Source organism: Schistocerca cancellata, chromosome 3, assembly GCF_023864275.1.
Source record: "Schistocerca cancellata isolate TAMUIC-IGC-003103 chromosome 3, iqSchCanc2.1, whole genome shotgun sequence".
NCBI lineage: Eukaryota > Metazoa > Arthropoda > Insecta > Orthoptera > Acrididae > Schistocerca > Schistocerca cancellata.
This window is the reverse complement of record NC_064628.1, coordinates 533890167-533912644: the sequence shown is the minus strand read 5'-3', so window position 1 is coordinate 533912644 and position 22478 is coordinate 533890167. Positions and strand designations below refer to the sequence as shown.

General features: G+C 43.9%; 1 protein-coding gene across 1 annotated transcript in view; it reads left to right on the top strand.

Annotated features, from left to right (window-relative positions):
* Positions 1–16341, top strand: part of LOC126176788 (uncharacterized) — a 142934-nt gene extending 126593 nt beyond the window's left edge. Inside the window, exon 2 of the mRNA XM_049923960.1 lies at positions 15943–16341. The gene's annotated coding sequence lies outside the window, so the exon portion shown is untranslated. The remainder of the gene's footprint in view (positions 1–15942) is intronic.
* Positions 16342–22478: the final 6137 nt, after the last annotated feature.

Below are 22478 nucleotides of genomic sequence, written 5' to 3'. Positions count from 1 at the left end.
GAGTGAAGGAAAAATGTTTGTTTCCAAACAAGACACTCAAGGAACATCTAAATCACACACCGTGAGCCACCTAACGGTGTGTGGAGGAGGGTACTCCTTGTATTACAAACTCCTTCCCTGTTCCACCCGCGAACGGCGCGAAGGAAGGACAGTCGTTGAGCCTCTGCATTAGCTCTAATTTCTCGAATTTTCTCGTCGTGGTCGTTTCGTGAAATGAGTGTGGGAGGAACTACTATGCTATCTGACTCTTCCCGAAAAGTACTATCTCGAAGTGTCAATAGTGTAATTTCCTGAGATGCACAACGCCTCTCTTGTAACGTCTGCCACTGTAGATTGTTTAGCATCTGTATAGCGCTCTAGTGCCGACTAAATGAGTCCGTGACGAAACGCGCCGCTCTTCGTTGAATCTTCTCTATCTCTTCTATCACCCTTACCTCGTAAGAATCCCAGATTGATGAACAGTACTCAAGAATCGTTAGACGCTCGAACAAGCGCCTTGTAAGCAACTTCATTCGTGAATGAATTGCATTTGCTTAAGATTCTTCTTATGAATCACAGTCTGGCATCTTCTTTTCCTAGTGTTTGTTTTATGTGATAATTCCACTTAAGGTCGCTCTGGATGGTTACTCCTAGGTATTTTACTGTAAATACTATTTCCAGCAATTAGTCATCAATAGTGCAATTGCACAGCTGTGGATTTCTCCCCCTACGTATGCGCAGTATGCTACATTTAATACAGAACTTTGCATTGTTCAGTGCAATAAAGTTACAAAGGTAAATGGAGGTAAGAGGGCAAACGGAGATCACGCGTCCCTGTACCAAAATACTGGGAAAATATATCTGAAACCAAAATTTTGCCATTGGATTTTTCGTTCATCCTGTATAATTCAAAATACCACCGAGATCTTATGCATGTGGTTACTTATGTCCCTTTCTTTCAGACTTGCTTTGGTCAGATGAATCACTTCTGGTCCTTGAGCAAAATTATAAAAAAATATTTGAAACAAAAGTCGATAGACTACGGAGCACAAATATCCCAAAACTTCAAACAGAACTAGCAATTACTGCCAGGCTTTTCACATTTGAGCCCCTGATCCGACTGGAAATGAAAGGACATTTGAAGGTATATGCTTTCAAGCAGCCACAAGTAAACGAGCTGAAGGTATCTCGTTTATGAACTGCAAGGAAGGATCCTTCGATTTCTTGTTTTCTCATGTCAAGAGAAACCACTCTGCCTCAGTCAAGGACTGGAAGATTTTGTTTACACTACTATACATTAAAATTGCTACACCACGAAGATGACGTTTTACAGACGTGAAATTTAACCGACAGGAAGAAGATGCTGTCAAATGCAAATGATAAGCTTTTCCGAGCATTCACACATGGTTGGCGCCGGTGGCGACACCTACAACGTGCTGACATGAGGAAAGTTTCCAACCGATTTCTCATACACAAACAGCAGTTGACCAACGTTGCCTGGTGAAACGTTGTTGTGATGCATCGTGTAAGGAGGAGAAATGCGTACCATCACGTTTCCGACTTTGATAAAGGTCGGATTGTAGCCTATAGCGATTGCGGTTTATCGTATCGTGACATTGCTGCTCGCGTTGGTCGAGATCCATTGACTGTTAGCAGAATATGGAATCGGTGGGTTCAGGAGGCTAATACGGAACGCCGTGCTGGATCTCAACGGCCTCTTATCACTAGCAGTCAAGTTGACAGGCATCTTATCCGCATGGCTGTAACGGATCGTGCTGCCACTTCTCGATCCCTGAGTCAACAGATGGGGACGTTTGCAAGACAACAACCATCTGCGCGAACAGTTCGACGACGTTTGCAGCAGCTCGGAGATCATGGCTGCGGTTACCCTTGACGCTGCATCACAGACAGGAGCGCCTGTGATGGTGTACTCAGCGACGAACCTGGGTGCACGAATGGCAAAAAGTCATTTTTTCGGATGAATCCAGATTCTGTTTACAACATCATGATGGTCGCATCCGTGTTTGGCGACATCGTGGTGAACGCACATTGGAAGCGTGTATTCGTCATCGCCATACTGGCTTATCATCCGGCGTGATTGTATGGGGTGCCATTGGTTACACGTCTCGGTCACCTCTTGTTCGCATTGACGAAACTTTGAACAGTGGACGTTACATTTCAGATGTGTTACGACCTGTGGCTCTACCCCTCGTTCTATCCCTGCGAAATCCTTCATTTCAGCAGGATAATGCACGACCACATGTTGCAGGTCCTGTACGGGCCTTTCTGGATACAGAAAATGTTCGACTGCTGCCCTGGCCAGCACATTCTCCAGATCTCTCACCAATTGAAAACGTCTGGTCAATGGTGGCCGAGCAACTGGCTCGTACAATACGCCAGTCACTACTCTTGATGAACTGTGGTATCGTGTTGAACCTGCATGGGCAGCTGTACCTGTACACACCATCCAAGCTCTGTTTGACTCAGTGCCGAGGAGTATCAAGGCCGTTATTACGGCCAGAGGTGGTTGTTCTGTGTACTGATTTCTCAGGATCTATGCACCCAAATTTCGTGAAAATGTAATCACACGTCAATTCTAGTATAATATATTTGTCCAATGAATACCCGTTTATCATCTGCATTTCTTCTTGGTGTAGTAGTTTTAATGGCGTGTAGTGTAGTTATTGGTATCCACTATAGCTGGCTGGGTAAACATGAGCTCCCCAGAAATATTTGCATGAGGGGACAAGATTCAGTAGTTGCTAGTTTTTGTAAAACATATATTCCATGAGTCTGATGGCATGTGGTGCCTCAAGAACTGTATTTGGCAAGAAGCACACACAAAAATTATTCCGTGTCAAAAGTTTGGTAGTTCTCTTCTCAGCATTTTTAAAGTAGATTACTTTGATGCCTGAACGGTAAGCATATTTCCATAGTATACGCAAAGTATACCTTTTTATGGTATTAATACGAATATGGATGTCAGCTGTTTAATTCAACGATCTCAAATTACATTCTCATATGGCTATATTGAGGATATCCAACGAGTTATGAAATAAAGCTTGAAAATATTCCCAAAAATATTTTTTTCATGCTCTCACGTTAAGCTGAAAGTGAAAATTAAAATTCTGAAAAAGGAAGAAAAAGTAGCACGACTGACAGAATTCTGCTAGATACAAACAAAAAAGCCAGATTAATTCTCCTCGAAGTGGATAAACAGGAAATAAACTTTGAAAAACCATTGTCCATCCCTGATGCCACATCCCTGTGACTTCTTACAAAACATCAAACCTTTTCAAATCAATACACTTTTTTTTTTTCATTATTTTAAGATTTATTTTTCTTTCGTGGCCACTGTGTTTTTAAAGTTAAACAAAAAGTGTTCAGAAAGTTACGTTTTTTAGGTTGATTAGGGACTGTATGCTACTAAATAAACGTATGTGACTAAATAAACGTGGAAAACCTCCCAAAAGCATCCACAAATTGTCTGGTAGAATCAACTGCTAGCAGCTTGAGACGTGGTACTCCCCATCTTTACAGTTTGTTACATTACTGTGCAACGTGTCAACTAGAATGAAGAATTCGTAGCTCCGTGTGACTGCATGTGGCACTGTGTTGCACTCGACGACTTTAGAAGGTTCTAGTCCTGCAGAGAACATTATTTCGACCTTGAAATTACACAATGTTTTCCCTCACTCGTACCGCAGAGAATAGTATTTTCTTTTTTCGACTGATGTGCTTGGGACCATGTGTACATGTACACACCTCGAATCGAATACAGCACTGTTGTGTTCTTTCGACTGTCGTGTTCTAGCTCTGTCACGTAAAGCTGAATTCAAAATTAGTAAGCATTAATGAAGTTTCTCTTTCCAACAACAAACTGTCGACTTTTGTTGTGATTCTGTTGTGCATTAAGGGAAGGGGGTGCCCTTATGGGAATTTAGGGAACGGATAACCGGTACATAGACAGCTGTATTGCTTACGTGTTGGGAGTCGACGATGGAATTTGGGTGCAGAATTTTTAGAGTGTCTTCTCTCTGGAGCTCGGTAAGGAACGAACAAGGAAGATACAGAAGAGATTGAAGACAATGTTTCAGCACGTTTCTGTAATGGTTTACATCCGTCTTGATTGCAAATCAGGGCCGAAACAGCAGTTTCATGGTTTTTCGTGAACAGATTGATATCTAAGAAAGCCCAAGACATCTAATAACAGCTAAAACTACAGTATTTCTCGTCCAATGTTAATTCTGCAACTTAGAGGAGTCACAGAAAGCGATTGATAGATATTCGAGAAATTTATGTAATGGTTAAAATGCTTTCATCCAGACTCCAGGAGGAGGCAAGTGTCCCCTCGCCTCCCCCCCCCCCCCCCTTGTGGACAGATATGAAGGTAATTCAATCCAAAGCCAGGTCGGACAAAAGACAATGCGTGCCACTTCCAAGACCATTCCCTGTAAAGCATAGTGGTGTTCCAACCAACCTTGGGGTTACTTTTAACGTGTATGTCAAAACTACGTAAGTGTGTCTGTTCTTGAGAAAAGCAGAGGAAAGAGGAATATCGATCAGACGTTCGATGTTTACCGATGTGTGGAACGAACGCAATCTCACCGTTGGCTCTCATCTGCACTGGGTTGCTACGAAGTTAAATACAGGCAGATATTGGCAAGAAGTCGTCTTTGACCTTCCTCCATTCACGCAAGAATAGATTTTCCACGGACCATGGCCTCCACTTATCTTGGGATTCTCGGTTCCTCAAAGAGTGATGGTCTGCCACTTCGTTCTTCATCGCTCAGACTCGTTTAGTTGCACTGACGGAATCTATGCGACCCAAATACTGTGTTATAAGATTGTGCTCTATTTTCGCACTCTTCTACCACCTCAGCACTGACAGCTACAGCTTTTTTCCCATTCAAATGCAGAAAACGAATTACGGCAAGAGACTCCACTTTAACCGTAGATTACCATTCCCTCGTTAAATTTACGATTGCAGTAGGGTATAAAACAGGATCTTTTGTACTTAATTTGGTGTGCAGCATACCACTGCGAATTAAGTAATGATAATGAGCTAATGCATAACCTATACGTTGTAACTTTCTTTGAATAAAATGTGCAGTTGTAAGCCGTACAATAGTTTAGTAGCAATGTATAATTTTCCAACCGTTAGCTTTCCGGAGATTTCAAGGTGCACCGTTGCTGCAGACATGTACTTGCAAACAAATAAAAATTACCTAACTTCAATCATACAACGAAATTTAGTCATACAACACAATAAAGAAAACAGCGTCAACAGTTTTCCACTGCAAATTCCGTAAGGCGTCAACGTGACTTGGCCATCTCAGGCAGCACTCTGATGACATGACAAACCGACCGCTGCGTTGATACATGTAAGCAGCTCGGTTTGCTGTGTTTATTTGAGATTATAACTGCTGTCTGAGTCGTGGCTCGCTGTTTCTCTGCCTTTCGCTAAAGTCCGGAACAAATAATAGTGTTCTTCATCGTTTACTATACACTAGCACGTTAAAAGCCATGGGGTGGCGATATGCACATATACAGATGACGGTGCTAACGTGTAAAAGGGCAGTGCATTGGCGGCACTGTCATTTGTAATAAAGTGATTCATGTGAAAAGATTTCCGACGGCACGACGGGAGTTCACAGACTTTGAATGCGGAATAGAAGTTGAAGCTAGACGCATGGGACATTCCATTTTGGAAATCGTTAGAGAATTTAATATTCCAAGACCCACAGTGTCAAGAACGTGCCGAGAATACTAAATTTCAGGCAGTACGTCTCACCAAGGTCGACCCAATGGCTGTCGGCCTTCACTTAACGACTTAGAGCAGAGGCGTTTGGGTAGAGTTGTCAGTGCTAACAGAGAAGCAACACTGCGTGAAATAACCGCAGAAACCAACGTGTGGCGTACGATTAAACGTATCCGTTAGGATAGTGCGGCAAAATTTGCTGATACTGGGTTATGGCAGCAAACGATCTATGCTAGTGCCTTTGCTAACAGCACGACATAGCCGGCAGCTTCTCTCCTCGGCCCATAGCCAATTCGATTGGACACTATATCACTGGAAAATCTTGGCCCGGTCACAAGAGTCCCGATTTCAGTTGGTGAGAGCTGACGGTAGGTTTCCAGCGTGGCGCACACCTCACGGAACCATCGACCCAAGTTGTCATTGTGCAGTCTAGTGGTGGCTCCATAATGAGCCAATCGAATTGGTCATGGGTCGAGCAGAGAGGCTGCAGGCTGTGTCGTGGGCCGGCCGCTGTGACAGAGCGGTTCTAGGCGCTTCAGTCCGGAACCGCGCTGCTGCTACGGTCGGAGGTTCGACTCCTGCCGCGATCATGGATGTGTGTGATGTCCTTAGGTTGGTTTGGTTTAAGTAGTTCTAAGTCTAGGGGACTGATGACCTCAGAAGTTAAGTCCCATAGTGCTCAGAGCCATTTTGAGCTACGTCGTTCTGTTAGGAAAGACACTAGCGTCGATCGTTTGCTGACAGAACCCACTACCACCAAACTTTGCCTCACTGTCCTAGCGGATACGTTTCTCGTACGTCACACGTTTGTTTCTGCTGTTATTTCACTCTGTGTTTACGTGAAATGGACTGTATCCTCTGGTCCAACTGAACCAAGCATTGACTGGAAATGGTTATGTAAGGCTACTTGGAGACCATTTGCAGCCATTAATGGACTTCATGTTCCGAAAGCACGATGGGTTTTTTGTGGACGACAATCTGCCAAGTCACCGGGCCACGGTTGTTCTCGACTGGTTTGAAGAACACTCCGTACAAATCGAGCTAATGATATCGCTACTGAGATCGCAGGCATGAATGCCAGTGAACATTTATGGGACATAATTGAGAGATCAGTTCTTGCTCAAAATCCAGCACCTTCACAATTACGGGCGGCTATAGTGGGAGCATGGCTCACTATTTCTGTCGGGGTCTTTCAACGAGTGGTTGAGTCCATACTTCGTCAAACTGCTGCATTACGTTGGGCAAAAGAAGGTCTAATGAATTCTCTTACTGCTTTGGTTTTGATGAAAGTCTATGTGTGTGTGTTAATGCAGCTAGCCGCTAACTTGGTCAGTAATGTTTTGTCTGTACAGAAGTGTATCTGTCGCCTTTATCGCTCTCTCACCCTCATACACAATTCTGTACAATAAAGTCAAGGGCTTAGGTTTTCTTATCAGGCTTATCCGTGCAAAGACAGACAAAAAAATTATACTAATGGGAGGATTCTGAGTAACTTCTAGAATTCTATTCGCTCTCTCTTTCTCTCTCTCTCTCTCTCTCTCTCTGTCCTTTATCTGTGTACAGTTCAAATATAAGTTACATGAAATCAGCCTAGTAGAATCTCTGGTGGAGCCCTTCGTCTTAATATTCAGCGGCTGGCTTGCTAGAAAAAATCTTTACATACGTTATTATTATTAAGCGCTGCATTCAGTTGGGAAAAATCGATCGTTTTGAACACTTCGTTCAGTTTACGACAGATCTAAAATTTCAGATGTGGACGAAGCCTTTTTGGACGATTTCAAAAAAACTCAGAGATTGCAGGCTCTCTTCGTCACAGCTGAAACTTCCCAATTAAGTACAGGGCCCAGACAATCATCAATGATTCAGACAGAGAACGCATTCGTCATTCACTCTAGAATAAAATGGTCACAAACCTTATTTCTGAGGAAAATTGTATATTGAATCCATTTCCGTACATGTTCCGTTTCCGTGGATTTTAAGTCTCATGCAATTTACTTTTACAAGTCCTTCTTTCTCTTTATCTACCACGCTAGCGGCACAAACTTTCCTGTCTCGCTTTAGCGCGAAGAAGAGTAAATAAAATCTCCTTTAGCAATCCGAAAATCTTCCAACCGATACTTTCCGAAGCTGTTCCTTTCTCTCTCCCCTCTCTATAATCACCATGGAGCATACATCTCTGTACCTCTATTGTTCCAAAGAATAAACGTACTAGAAAAATACCTTGGCGTCGACGAGCTGTCGGCGCATATATTACTAGAAAATCTGCTCAGATACTTTTCAAACGTAAATAAATGTGGATGATTCGATTGACCATTATTAATTATTGCGTGGTAGAGGGTAATTTTCCGTGGGGAGATTACAAAGGTTCCACACGATATTAGGAGTTATCCTGTGACTATTATCAACGTAGTGTATGTTTTTACCAGCAAACCCACGCCCGCATCTCGTGGTCGTGCGGTGGCGTTCTCGCTTCCCACGCCCGGGTTCCCGGGTTTCCGGGTTCGATTCCCGGCGGGGTCAGGGATTTTCTCTGCCTCGTGATGGCTGGGTGTTGTGTGCTGTCCTTAGGTTAGTTAGGTTTAAGTAGTTCTAAGTTCTAGGGGACTGATGACCATAGCTGTTAAGTCCCATAGTGCTCAGAGCCATTTGAACCATTTTTTTTTAGCAAACCCACGAGCTTCCTGTTCTTTCATTCCACTCGATTAATCAGTAATGTACAGTATTTTAGCACTGTGGTTAATGTAATAACATTTTGATTGAACGCTCTGCGAACTGAATAGTTAATGCACTCTGGGTTTCACTCTCTGGGATAGGAAAAATGCGCAACGTCTTTAAGTTTCGCGTCTTTGCCGAACAAAACGCTCTATCCTGCACCTATAAAAACCCGACTTTGCCGAGTGTTGCGCCCCGCCTCCGATTAGGTGCGTGCGTCTCCCGCCGCCTTCCACAGTACAGGGCTCCGGACTGTCCAGTTCCAGACCCTGCGCGGCGGTTGGCGGCGCGCACATAGCTTCCGATTCGCCGCGGTGCAGCACACAGGACCACGATTTATGCGACAGGCGCACCGCCGCCGGCACTGTCCGTGATTAATTGTCGCAGCCGTGAAAAGCCGCTCCCGATACGCCCGGCGCAAAGGCCTGCGCACCGCGAGGCCGCTACGCTCGCGTCCCCGTGACAGAACGCGTTACGTGACCGCAAACGGCTTTCTTGCGCCGCTTTTGGTATGCTCTCCATTCGCGTGAGCACATTTATAAGATTCCCAGCGGAGACGGGAGGCCCCTTACCGACAGCCGGACAGCCGGCGACGGTTGCCGCATGCCGAAGAGTCTGCGCCCGGAATCCTGTAAAGCATTTCAGGCTAGGTTCATAAAATAGTTCCTGCCACTTTGCAAAAGTGAACTGCAGTGTTAGAGGCAGCTCGCATGCTTGTGACCGACTGTCGTGCTAAGGCACCACTCGTGGCAGTGGTCTGAACTTACTTTTCTCGTTTCTTAATTCCCACTGAGGCAGTCGTGATAATGTGTCACTCTGAATATCATTCACTTCCATCAGCTTGATATGGCATACCTGGCGAAACTTGTGGACCCTTTCCCTCTACGAACTGAAGCCATTATCGCAGTATTTGCATGATCGGCTTACACAAACTCCGCTACTTTCATCTGCTCGACACGCAAACTCCACAACTTGCCTAAGACTGGCCTTAGGCCCAGTACACGAACTCCACAGCTAGCAGCAAATTGTGATTTTCTCTTCGTCTCCCTCCAAAGCCCATCATTAGGACATACTGTAGAAGTAAACCACCGTTAAGCTAATGAGTGCTATTACATTTTAACACAAAATTTATGAAACTGTTAATAATGGTCTTAAACACTCCAAGAGAAAGGTGACGAAAAAGTGGTTAAAGGAAAGACATTTTGCGGATGGATCTCGACAAATAAGTAACACATTGTTATGACAGGGCAAGCAACTTTCATTGAACGCTGCCCTACAATTCACCAATACTCTGTAAACAGCGGTCGGAACATTCTACTAATCGGTCAGATGCTCGACCACAGAAACCCTCTTTTTGGTTACGAAGCATTCAAGAACTGCTATGTGAGCGTCAGCGCCGTTGGAGAATCTAGGACTCCTGCCAATCAGTTCTTCGATTGCCTGGATATTGTTTTTTGTGTTCGGTGTTGATAGGCTTCCTTCCCGATCAGCGACATCCAAGACTCTGCGACCTTGATTAAATTGTTGGTAACAACTGGACGCGGCATTGTATTTCGTCCGCATACCTCCAGCATTTCGCTGTGGATGAGAGTGCAGTTTAGACGTTTTTCCGATAAGAATGGCACTTCGCCGCGCACATTAACTTTGAAGTACATTTCCAGTTGCCACGCCATTTGATTCGGACACTGGCGTACCTGTTAAGCCTACCGCAGCAAAACTGTATATGCAGGGAACCCATAACATGTCTGCTCTCTTCTGACAAGGCGCCACTCTTGTTGCTCTATGGTCTTAGCGTGGGACGGCCTGTGTAACTTACTTTTTGAAGTCTCCTCGAACAGTAACGATAGTCTTCCTGTAGTCTTCTCACAAATTCACAGAAATCTATGTTTTGTTGTGAGTCGTTTCAAATAAGGAGTTAACACGGGAAATGTAGCGCACGTGTATGTCATCCAAAGAGCAGAGGACTCGTCTGCCCAAGTAGAAGAAGAGAAACATTCATTTTCGTCGTCAAGATAACTTTCTGTGAGGTAGACAGCGAACTTTGCGAGTAACTCATCTTCAGTATTGATGCTCATTGTATTAAAAAATGTATCTCCTACTTCTTCATGTTTCAAATAAGAATCAGAGAAGCTTCTTTGGAAAAACTTCCGGTTTTCTTACACTCAATCTTCTTTTTGCTGCATTTGCTGCATTTTCCTGTCCATCGCTTACTCTGAAGATGGGTGACGAGTCAGTTGCCTACGCGCCAAGTAAAACATGATCGCTGTCTGTCGTAAATATTTTGGCATTAGAGCTATTCTTGGTCGAGCATATCCAGCCTTTTTCATCAGTAGAGATTTCAGATTCCTGAAACTCATGAATGCATTTTTTTTTTTTTTTTGTAAATATATGATAGGTCTATCTCCTTTAATATCACACAAGTTCAACAGCACTTTCGGTTTCAGATTCAGAGTTACTATGCTCGTTTCTACTGACAGCTGCAAGCTACCTGGCCATTAAGATGAGGTTGCCGAACGCGCTCGTTCGGCGGGAAACGTAAGGGCAAGTTTATGGAATTGACTTGGGGGATTAATGACCCCTTCTCGTCCTTTTCGTGGTTGCGAATCTCTGTCTCCTACGGACGATTCCTTCTTTCTCAGGTGTCGTTATTACTGGAATAAACAAGGATAAAGTACCTTGCTGGTGTGTAACTTAACATTCAATATGCAGGCTAATACTGAAAATTCACGAAAGCTACATAAATACTGAAAAATAAAAAAAATGAAGGTCATGGCAGAGGAGGTTATTTTTGTGCGTTTTATTTATAGTTAGGCTCACTACGATCTACGCTGGAGAGCAAATGTGTGTACCTCATAGCGAGCTGGAGAACTGATCCCCACTGATCTCCGGGGAGCGCTGCGGCCGCATTCAGCGGCAGAGGTCGTTTACAGAAGGCCGCAGCAGCCTCAGAGGCCGGCGTGCGTCGTGGCCGGCGCGGCGCGGCGCTGTGGGCGTGGGCGGCGGCGGTCGCGTGCGCTCCGCACGCTGCAGGGCGGCTGACCCGGCGCCGGAACTGCCGACCTCTCCCCCTCCCCCTCCTCCCCCTCATCCACTACCACACGACGTCTGTAGCGCCGCTGACGTCAGCCGGCGTGCCGACAAATCCGCGCCGCGATTCCGTCCGTAGTGCCGCCAACGGCCATTGCCGAGTCGCCCACTCGCAAGGACGATTAATGACCCTACAGACCGTGCAAAAAAGGGTCTGCTACTACGACCGAGGTAATAAGGAAATGATTACATTCATTTGTGTTTCATGAACTGTTACAAAGACACGATACGTGTTAGACGCCGCAGTCTCGTAACCGATATATGGGCCTGTGTGTCCATATTAGTCGTCGAAATTTCCTGGCAAATTAAAACTTGTTGCCGGGATGGGACTCGAACTTGAAACCTTGTCTGTCGCGAGCAATCCTGTTTCCAGCTGAGCTACCCAAGCATGTCTCGCGAACCATCCTCCCACTTTCCAAAATCCACAGAATTTCTCCCGTGTACCTTTGTCGGACTAGCACTTCTGGAAGGGGTGCCACTGATGACAAATCTACTACGTAAGCGATGGGCTCTATCAAGTAAATAGTTTATCTTATTCCAGATAAAACTATCTTCCTTAGCATAAGGAAATTATAACTACGCAGTAATAACCCAAACACCTGTCAACACAGTCTGACTTCGATAAGAGGAAAATAAATGTGATACGTGAGCATCACACAAACACATCTGCATAAAACTCAGGCATATTACAAGGAAGTGGATAATAACGAACACTAGATCCTAAATGTTGAAAGTGTGATACTGAACGACTTATACTTGTTCACTGTGCGATGAGATGTTGAACCAATGTAGTAGTCACAAACATCAAACATGAAATACAGAATCATTGCTTGCAATACGACTTAAGCTAGGTTGAATGAAGATTTTGTTTGAAATACTTGAATGTGTATGGTTTATCAACTAATACTAAACACCACTTGATATCACTTAATTTGAAATTGTTTGTGAGACATCAATAAATGTACTACTGTAGAATCAGCCACAGCGTTATTCCAAATACATGTACTTTGCAATCTGAACTTAAATGCTTTCTAACGACATATTGATTAATAAAAGTGAAAGATATCATCTCAGAAGTGAAATATTTAGTGATACTTATCAATTGCAGCAGAAATCTAAGGGGGAAGTTGCGTTCCATAACACGCGACCACAAAACGCGTCGCACTAGAGCTTGTGCCATCTCACATTCACCATACTCAATAAATGGCTCAGTAAAGTAGAAATAAAATATTGAAGTCGAATTTAAATGGTATTAATCGTCCAAAATCGTAAGAACACTGAAGCATGTGGGCCCCTGACATCACAAAGACACGTGATCCGACAAGCATAGTATAAAACCACCACATGAAATCATTTTCATACACGACTCACAACAGATAATTAACTAAACTGAGAGAAAAGTGTCTGAAATGTTCATACTGTGTTTAGATTTGAGTGACAAAAGTTTGATGATGTAACCACGTTCACATCTAATGGCTCACAAAAACAAGCAACGTTAACAACACCGCCCTTACGGGTACATAATACGTTTCCGATATTCGTAGCAGGTTCACCAATACCAAACCAGTGAAAATGAAGCCGTGGAATGTGAACATCTCACGAACTATTCAGTAGTATGCCTTTGCACACAATCTCTTCAAATATCACAATAAGTGGAACAATCTAACCAAGAAAACTACAAGCTCGCGGCGACCACATTTGACACCACGCAGCTGCGTTCACAAGGCTCCCGGAAACAAGTGCGCACTTGAAAGCAACTCGAGACAATGCCTACCAGCCGCCTAAGCCCTGATTGGCCAGTTCTCCGGAAACGTATGACCAAAACTTTCGCAAGCATCGCAGAGAGAGACACTCCAAATATCATGATTGTAGTCGATACTGACAATAGAAGCATCTTTGTGAATTATTTGTAGACGCTATTCCAAGAGATAAAGAGGGAATTTGACTGAAATTTGAAAGTGGTGAGTTAACAGTAGCCTTTCAAGTGCTGCTCCCGAGAGGTATACTGGAATATTGCTGCAAAGTTCGAAAAACAGGAGGGACGTATTCTGGCAGTTCGTCATGATTTGTGCTTGGTTACCCCAGACAGAAAGAGCATTTCTCCAAAGCAACGTCCTGGATTCGTGTCCTGCTCGGACACACAATTTTAACCTTCCATGAAGTCATAAAACAGGGCATACTCCGCTGCAGAGTGATGATTCATTGTGGAAACAACCACCCACCCTATAGCTAAGCCATTTCTTCGTAGTATCCTTCCTTCCAGGAACACAGGGGGTATGCAGTAGAACACTGAAGTCTGAAAGGGAGGAGAGAGATTCTGGAGGAAGCTGTCGTACTGATTAGCTCAGTCGGTAAGAGCAGTGCCTGCGAATGGTAGGGCCCAGGGTTCGTTTTCGCGTCCGGAACAGTCTAGATCTGTCTGCAAGTTTCAAAACAGCGGACACTCCGCTGGACGGAGAAAAATTCATTCTCGCAGATTAGTCATTATTCTGTGTGTGCCTGATGGAGCTACGACTTCATGTGGATGGAACACAGGTGAGAGAATCGATGTAGCCTCTACAAGTGGAAGAGTGGCATTCAATAGCTAGCAACCGGGCTGTCTTTATATTGCGGTAGAGCTGATGATGATGATGTCATTGAAAGGTGACACCAAGTTCGACGAGCCCGTTAGTGCCTCTCTATAGATATACACCACCAGCTGGTAACTGGTGGAACACCCAGTGTTGTTGCTGTGCCACACGTTTCGTGATCACTCTGAGAGACCACGTCACTCTGCTGTTGTCGATGGGGTGTAGATATACCGTTCTGTCCGAAGCAACCATACATACTGCCCGTGCTATGCTCACGTAATTTTTATTGTGTGTACTGGTTCAGAGCGGTCATTATCCGTAGCCCATAAATATTTCATGGCTGACGGCTGGGTCAGGAAATTCTAGGAGACAACGTTTCCATGATGCTCCTACTAGAGCCTGGAGTAACATGCGCGTTGCTACTGGAAACTGGAATTCTGGAGTGAAGGTTAAAATTATAAGGACCAAGGGCGCATTCATCGATGTACTGTGATCTGCGCCACACAGACGTCGAATCACTTTAGTATCAACTGATAAATTTCTCGTTGTCGGCTTTCATAGTCATATAAAATTTTGTAAATGACATCAAGGTCGCCTTAGACTGTAAAATTATTTATTTATACAACCAGCTCTGTCAAGTGTGCTTTACCACATGACAAAACATTAAAAAATCTGACCTGTAATCACATCAAAACTTTTAAAGGAATCTTCCATGTATGCTGTGATGTGTGCTAAATCGCAACCACACCACTTGAAAAAGGCCACACCGACGAAATTAGAAGAGTCGGTTGTACACGTAAGTACTCGTACAAGCGAAGGCAACTAGTAGGTCATTTACAAAATTCAGTATCAGTTTGAAGAAAGCCACAGCATGCAATAGATACTGTCTAGCAGTGTACTCAGAACCATCTGTCATTAAATCTTCGAACTATCTCGTTGTTACCCGCTCTCTCCCTTGTTTCCAGTTTTGATAGCTTCCAGTACCGTTGTTACTTTAATTGCCAATTTTTTCTCGCGTAGCCAGATAATGACCAAAGCTGCAGCAATGTGAATATAGAAACTGTTCTTGTGTATATGAAAGTTAACTGCCTGGTTAGATACTATATTTCCAGAACTCACACAAACTATATTCCCAATCAAGTGCATTGTAGGTAAGAGGTATGTATTATAGAGTGATAGCATTAGGATGTTTGGTGATCAATAAACTCAGTTTTCCAACAGTTCTTATTTTTGTTTTGTAAGAAATTGCCCTTCATTACCTCGCACCTCCATGATCCAAGAATATAATATGAATCTAATATCAACCTGATGCAATGACAGTCATCTGTTCCGCCATCGCCATGCTTGTTGTTAAAACTCTGAAATAAATGTGTTATCTCAGGCTATATGACAGAGCGCGTGCATGCGTCCGTGTGTGTGTGTGTGTGTGTGTGTGTGTGTGTGTGTGTGTGTGTGTGTGTGTGTGTGCTTCTTTGGGATAAATAATCATCATTGTTAATGACCTTATTATTGTGACCATTATCCGACAGATGTACTTGTTGAGTGTAGAGTAACAGTATTGTCAGTAACATTGTTATAATACACTAAGCTGGCATCTAATGGAGAATAAATAAGTCTTAAGCGATCGTTTTGGCTCCTTACTTTGAGAGGTGTGCTTATTTAAATGGTTTAAAATAAAGTATCCTTCTTTCATTTAATCTTACGAAGAAAATCAGATTTTATTTATCAACGTCAAAAGTAGCTGTTAGAGGAGAAATGAGATTTGCTCAGTGTTCATTTTGCTCAATGGTCATTTTGTTCGATACTCATACGCTTTTTGTCTTTTCTTTACAGTTGCATTCAGCCCCCCCAGAGCCAATGGTTCTTCGCTGGGACTGCGGAGACACCCAGCTTGCCTGTCCTTTGGCCCAGGGAGCTGCCAGCAGCTGGAGGAATCTCCCTGGGTCGACTTCTGTCTTCCGCGCTTAACCGCACGTCTGCTTACGCACAGTGAACTCAACTTGTGATGGACTGGAAGTGAAGTCTAAAAATGAAGTCTAGCACTGTTCTCTTGTGGACTCGTTTCTGAAGACATAACAGATTCGGTCTCGATATTCCTTAAAGTTCTGCTAACTTTGTCCAACTACTTTGCCTGTATAAAGTTTCTCGCACCTTACTAAGTAAGTTGTCTTATAAATAAGAAGCCATGTAGAAACTAGAAAAATGATGACTTCCAATTTTTCTATTGTGCACTTGACGATTTATTAATAACAGTTACTTTATTTTCTTAGAATAATGTGTTTTGTATATCTTTTTATTCCATCCTCCATACCTGAAAAAATGTTCATCATCTCCTTTGTTACTGTAATAGAGCTAAAATAGTTTTCTAGCGCCTTTATTCCGATTTAAAACCATGAAAAATTATTTACATTTAAAGGTAACAATCAAAGGTATTTAACTTCTACATGATGTCAAGAAATTGCCTGTACCACATTACAAGGTCGAAATTTGTCAGAGAAAAATACACGATTTTATGTAGCAAATACACCACAGATATAGACTCGCTAGTTATTAATTGCGGCAGTACAATAGTTTGAAACCACAAAGAAGAAACTATATGGAGTGGGCATAGCGTACAGAGCGTGAGCTCATCATCAAACGAAAAACAGCTACGTGACGTTTGTGACACTTGTTTACATTCTGTGCTAAGACTTGAACCTTAATATTCCACTACTTACTTCCTTTTCCCACATTTTTTTTTATTAGTACTAATATTGGCGCCGAACTGTTGCTGCTAGGGAAGCAATGCAAAACTATTCAAAGAAGAAAAGTTCCTATAATAGGTAGGTACCATAAAGGTCTTCTTATACTCATCACCCTAACAAGAGGCGCATTCCATGATGGTTAGTATCTAAACACAGTATAATGAAGGTTTAATAAGTCACGGCTGCAAAATACTTATACGAATTATGTACAGACGAATGGAAAAACTGGTAGAAGCCGACCTCGGGGAAGATCAGTTTGGATTCCATAAAAATGTTGGAACACGTGTGGCAATACTGACTCTACGACTTATCTTAGAAGATAGATTAAGGAAAGACAAACCTACGTTTCTAGCATTTGTAAGCTCAGAGAAAGCTTTTGACCATGTTGACTGGAATACTCTCTTTCAAATTCTGAGGGTGACAGGGGTCAAATACAGGGAGCGAAAGGCTATGTACAATTTGTACAAACACCAGATAACAGTTATAAGAGTCTAGGGGCACGAAAGGGAAGCAGTGGTTGAGAAGGGAGTGAGACAGGGTTTTAACCTATCCCCGATGTTATTCAATCTGCATATTGAGCAACCAGTGAAGGAAACAAAAGAAAAATTCGAAGTAGGTATTAAAATCCATGGAGAAGAAATAAAAACTTTGAGGTTTGCCAACGAGACTGTAATTCTGTCAAAGACAGGAAAGGACTTGGACGGGCAGTTGAACGGAATAGACAGCGTCTTGAAAAAATTATATAAGATGAACATCAACAAAAGCAAAACGAGGATAATGGAATGTAGTCGAATTAAATCTGATGATGCTGAAGGAATTACACACATCAAAAATGTTTTGCATCACCTCGGTTCCGGGAGTTCCGCAGCCTGTACAGAAAACTGGAGTAGGGATCAACATAAACATCATTTCCCACCTTAAATCATCGGTCCTGAGATCACGTAAGTTGGTTTGCCCATCTTGAGTGGTATGAAATACTTTTCGGGTCAAACTTTTTAATTCTTTTATTTTTTGTCATTTTCTCCCACTATGTATATGAAAGGTTTTTTAAGTATCGGAAAAGCTTATAATTTTTAATATGAATGTGACCAAAGGCATACTATCGGCAGATGAGCCAACAAATCGATACTGTATTGACAGATTTGATAAATTTAAATCCTATCTAATTGTCTTGTAACTAAAACTTTTACAGTAAGCGGATATGTCAACAATATATTACGGTCGCAAGTAAATGTAATGAATAGTGAGAGCAGGCGAGATCCGGCCTAGAGCCCTCACAGAAATGAAAACAATAAATAAATGATTGTGAACTATGTTACAACAAAGAAATTTAGGAGTCAAAATTTCCAAAGAGCAACACAGGAGTTATGTTATTTGATACCTGTACAGAACAAATAGGAGGTACTTACATGTAGAGATTTATTCCATACACCTAGCTGTTGCAGACGTTACAGCACGACACAGACAAAAAATTTTTGTACGGTGAGCAGACACGTCAATGGCCCAATGGATAGTTCATAATTTTGTGAAAAAAGAAGTATGGAGCACGAGGGAGATTTGAACATGGGTTCCTCCTTTCGGAGTCCATCACCGTGACCACAAAACCACGATGCCACAAATATCCGAATATGCTCGGCGCTACAAATCTTGAGCGTGGACCATTCAATGTTTCTATTTTGCTTGTTTTTTCACAGTTCAGTACACCCTCTCCCTGTTTCAGTGTTTGACTATGTTCAGTTTTTGGCGGGCTGTCCAATGGGCTGTCTTACCATTAAATGTGTAGAGGGTTAGATGGGGAGTTTTCCTTGTGAACCGTTCTTATTGAGAGTACCGCACTCACCCTGCTTGCAGAGCAAAGCACTACCACTTGTTACCGCTCAAAGAGCACTGCAGCCATAGAGCTCTAACCGCACATGCGCACCTCTAGTTCAACGCATCTGCCCCTATCCCTTCGTTACAATCACCGAAGATTCCACCTATGGACCAGCAGCACAGATCACTAACTCGCCACAAGCGTGAATCAATGAAAATTTTATGAATGATGGGTGAAATACGAAACTGCTGGTGATTAAAATTGCGGTTTCGATATGGAAATGATTATAATTTCGGTGAAAAGGGTCAAAGAAGGTAGAAGAAACAATTATGTTCTGTATATATGACTGTGTGTAGCAACCAAGTAATACACGAAACCTATCCAAGTAACACAAGCATGCAGAATGAGATTTTCACTCTGCAGCGGAGTGTGCGCTGATATGAAACTTCCTGGCAGATTAAAACTGTGTGCCCGACCGAGACTCGAACTCGGGACCTTTGCCTACCGCGGGCAAGTGCTCTACCAACTGAGCTACCGAAGCACGACTCACGCCCGGTACTCACAGCTTTACTTCTGCCAGTACCTCGTCTCCTACCTTCCAAACTTTACAGAAGCTCTCCTGCGAAACTTGCAGAACTAGCACTCCTGAAAGAAAGGATATTGCGGAGACATGGCTTAGCCACAGCCTAGGGGATGTTTCCAGAATGAGATTTTCACTCTGCAGCGGAGTGTGCGCTGATATGAAACTTCCTGGCAGATTAAAACTGTGTACCCGACCGAGACTCGAACTCGGGACCTTTGCCTTCTGCGGGCAAGTGCTCTACCAACTGAGCTACCGAAGCACGACTCATGCCCGGTACTCACAGCTTTACTTCTGGCAGTACCTCGTCTCCTACCTTCCAAACTTTACAGGAGCTCTCCTGCGAAAGGTCCTGAGTTCGAGTCTCGGTCGGGCACACAGTTTTAATCTGCCAGGAAGTTTCAACACAAGTATGGCTTCATCCATAAACCTCTGAACAATCACAGAAATAAGAATCTCGTGGCTCCACACGTAACAAGACAAAAGGATCATACAGAAGGTGCAACATAAGCGATACACAGAACAACTGATGTGAGTGGAACAAACTAAAAGAACATATGGAGAGTCAGGGCTGCTCCGCGTGTATACAGGGGCGTGTCGCCGGTAGACGGAGCGGCGGAGACCGTCCCGCGCGCAAGATTCCTGCAGACGGCCTGTGGTGGCCGGCCCGCGTTGATACAGTTGGCAGTTGATTTAAGTACACACTCGCGGCATCACTCCACTGGGCACACTCACTCGAACTAGCAGCAAGATACAGCTCACCTATCCCTCGTGTCAAGAGGGCGCCCAGGCGACAGAGGAGACGCCGGCAGCCCGACGAGAATCTCATCCATCGGATGCGGAGCGGCGGCAGCCGCTGCCGAAGGCGGGGGCCGGACGAACAGTTGTTCTGTGTATCGAGCACTGGAGCATAGCGCCGCAACATCGCTCAGGCGATGACGGCAAGAGGGCTCGTGGAGGCGACCAGACCGGAACAGCAGGCTGCGGCAACGGACCCGAGGTCGGAGTCAGACCAGCTACCTGCTCCAGGAAGCAGGAACCCCAGGGCGTCGCACGTGAAGGAGGCAGCCAATGGGACGGAGCGCCTCCATGCGACAGACTAGAGACGGACGGCAGCGGGCCGGGCTGCGGCAACGGGAGCCGCACCGACTCAAAGGAAGGCCTCGGCGCTTGTTGGTGTCGTCACGTCAGCTAGGCACGGCGAACGCCAGGTCTCTTGCAGGCAGAAATGCCTGGGAGTGCTTATCACTATAAATCTCTTATTTTTGGACAGACTGTTTGGTATTGTTTTGGATTCCGCAGTTTTATTTAGGTGAAAGGTTTTCTTACTATCGTAAAGATACAAATGAAGATCATAGTTCTGTATTACTGAATCCTGTCGAAACAAACGTAGATCAATATGAGAAGCTGCTTTGCCCCATAGCAATCTTCGGAAATTTTACATTCAAGTAACTATGTTTACTTGGTCCATTTTGCTATCGAAACTTACCCCAACCCCCCTTACAATGAACTCGTTTCTTTTATGTATTATGTTTGACATCGTCACTGGAAATGTGAACTAATTTACATATGTAAATGTCCAACTGTTGCCAGTCATTAGATTACAGTCGTTTTCAATGAAAGGAATTCTAAACAGGAAGCAAAATAGCTTCATACATCGAAAATACTGTTGAGCTTAAACATTTTTAAACATGCACATTAGAAAAGATAAATATTTCCCTCTTGCAACTGAAAGGAGAAACTTTATAAGATAAAAAAATTTTGTTTGAGAAAACAAGTATCTCTCTTTTGCCTCTTCTTCTGTCCCCCACCCCATCCCCAAACGTGTACAATCGCAAGATATTTCATTAACTTTCAGTGCTCCTCACCCCATAGTCAACCAAGATACCTAAAGAAGAGCACCAACATGTTCACAATTTCTTGTAAAAGCAACCCAGTACAAAAGTAACTTCCTCAGATTTACAAATAAGGTAAAAAAGCACGAATTCTGTTGCTGCTGGACCATGAAGTTGTTTTTGTTTGTCAATCCTTAAAACAGGTGGAAATTTAAGTTCAGGAGTACACTATTTGTTAAGAAGTTTAATGAATTGCACAATTAATTGATTACAGAAATCTCTCAGAACAATGTGTGTTAGTCAACTACCGCCAATAGTTTCACATTTTCCTGTGTCAGAGAGGGAGACACCACCATTATGAGTATGCCTGCAACAGACCTGGCGTTGGCCGTGCCTAGCTGACGTGACGTCACGAACAAGCGGCGGGGCCTTGCTTTGAGTCGGTGTTGGCCGCACCCGCGGACCGCTAGCTTCTGGCGGTGAGCGGGGTCGCAACTGATCAAAGCGTTGCGCCACCAGCGCTTCGGCCGTACGGATGTCGGTGTCACCTGCGGCGGACCACGGTGGCTGGTATCCATTTGGGCCGGTGTGTAAACTCTCGTGCCAACACCGTCGATCAAAGAGCGAAGCAACCGGACGAACCAGACCACAGCAGGTGCAGCGCAGGCCACAGAACGTGGAGGAGCATGCGTGGCTACTGGCCGGTGAATAATCCACAAAAAACTTTCTCATCTTGGACTTGAATGAACACACAAGCGGTTTCGCCTCTACATTTGAATGAGGCCAGAATGGCGGAAACATGACAAATGTTGTAATGGGAACAAAACAATTGGAAGGTGTGAGAAACGAACTAGGGTCCATTATCGGAAACTAAGGTACAAGGCAACACCTCAATAGAAAAAAACTCTCAAAAGCGTACGAAATGTGGCCTCAGCCAATGTCGACATACACAGGAGAATGTAAGGAAACCGGGAAAATGTACCCACAACCAAGTGCCACTAGGAATTCAAGAAGGGGTTTACGTGAATGGAGTGGGCCGGGTGGACAGGGACGCCTTTGGAGCAGCCTGTTGTCGAGAATATTGCTGAGAAAATGCTGCAAAACCGGCAATTTCGACATCAATCCCTGGCCAAAGTACATGTCTCCTACCTAACAGTTCATGTGTATAACTCCCCAATGGCCCTCGAGGAGAAGGCGTAAAACCTCGCGTCGTAATGCAATGGGATTGAATACTCTGGAGACAGACCTCCGTGGACAACAGCAAAATACCGTCAAAAACATAGAAGCGATACTGAAAGAAAACTTAGTTCTGCAGAAGGGGCCCCAAGCCCGACGTGATGGTTTATCTGGCCAGCCCTGTTGAACAGATCAAACCATCTGGCGGAAAAGTGGGTTGG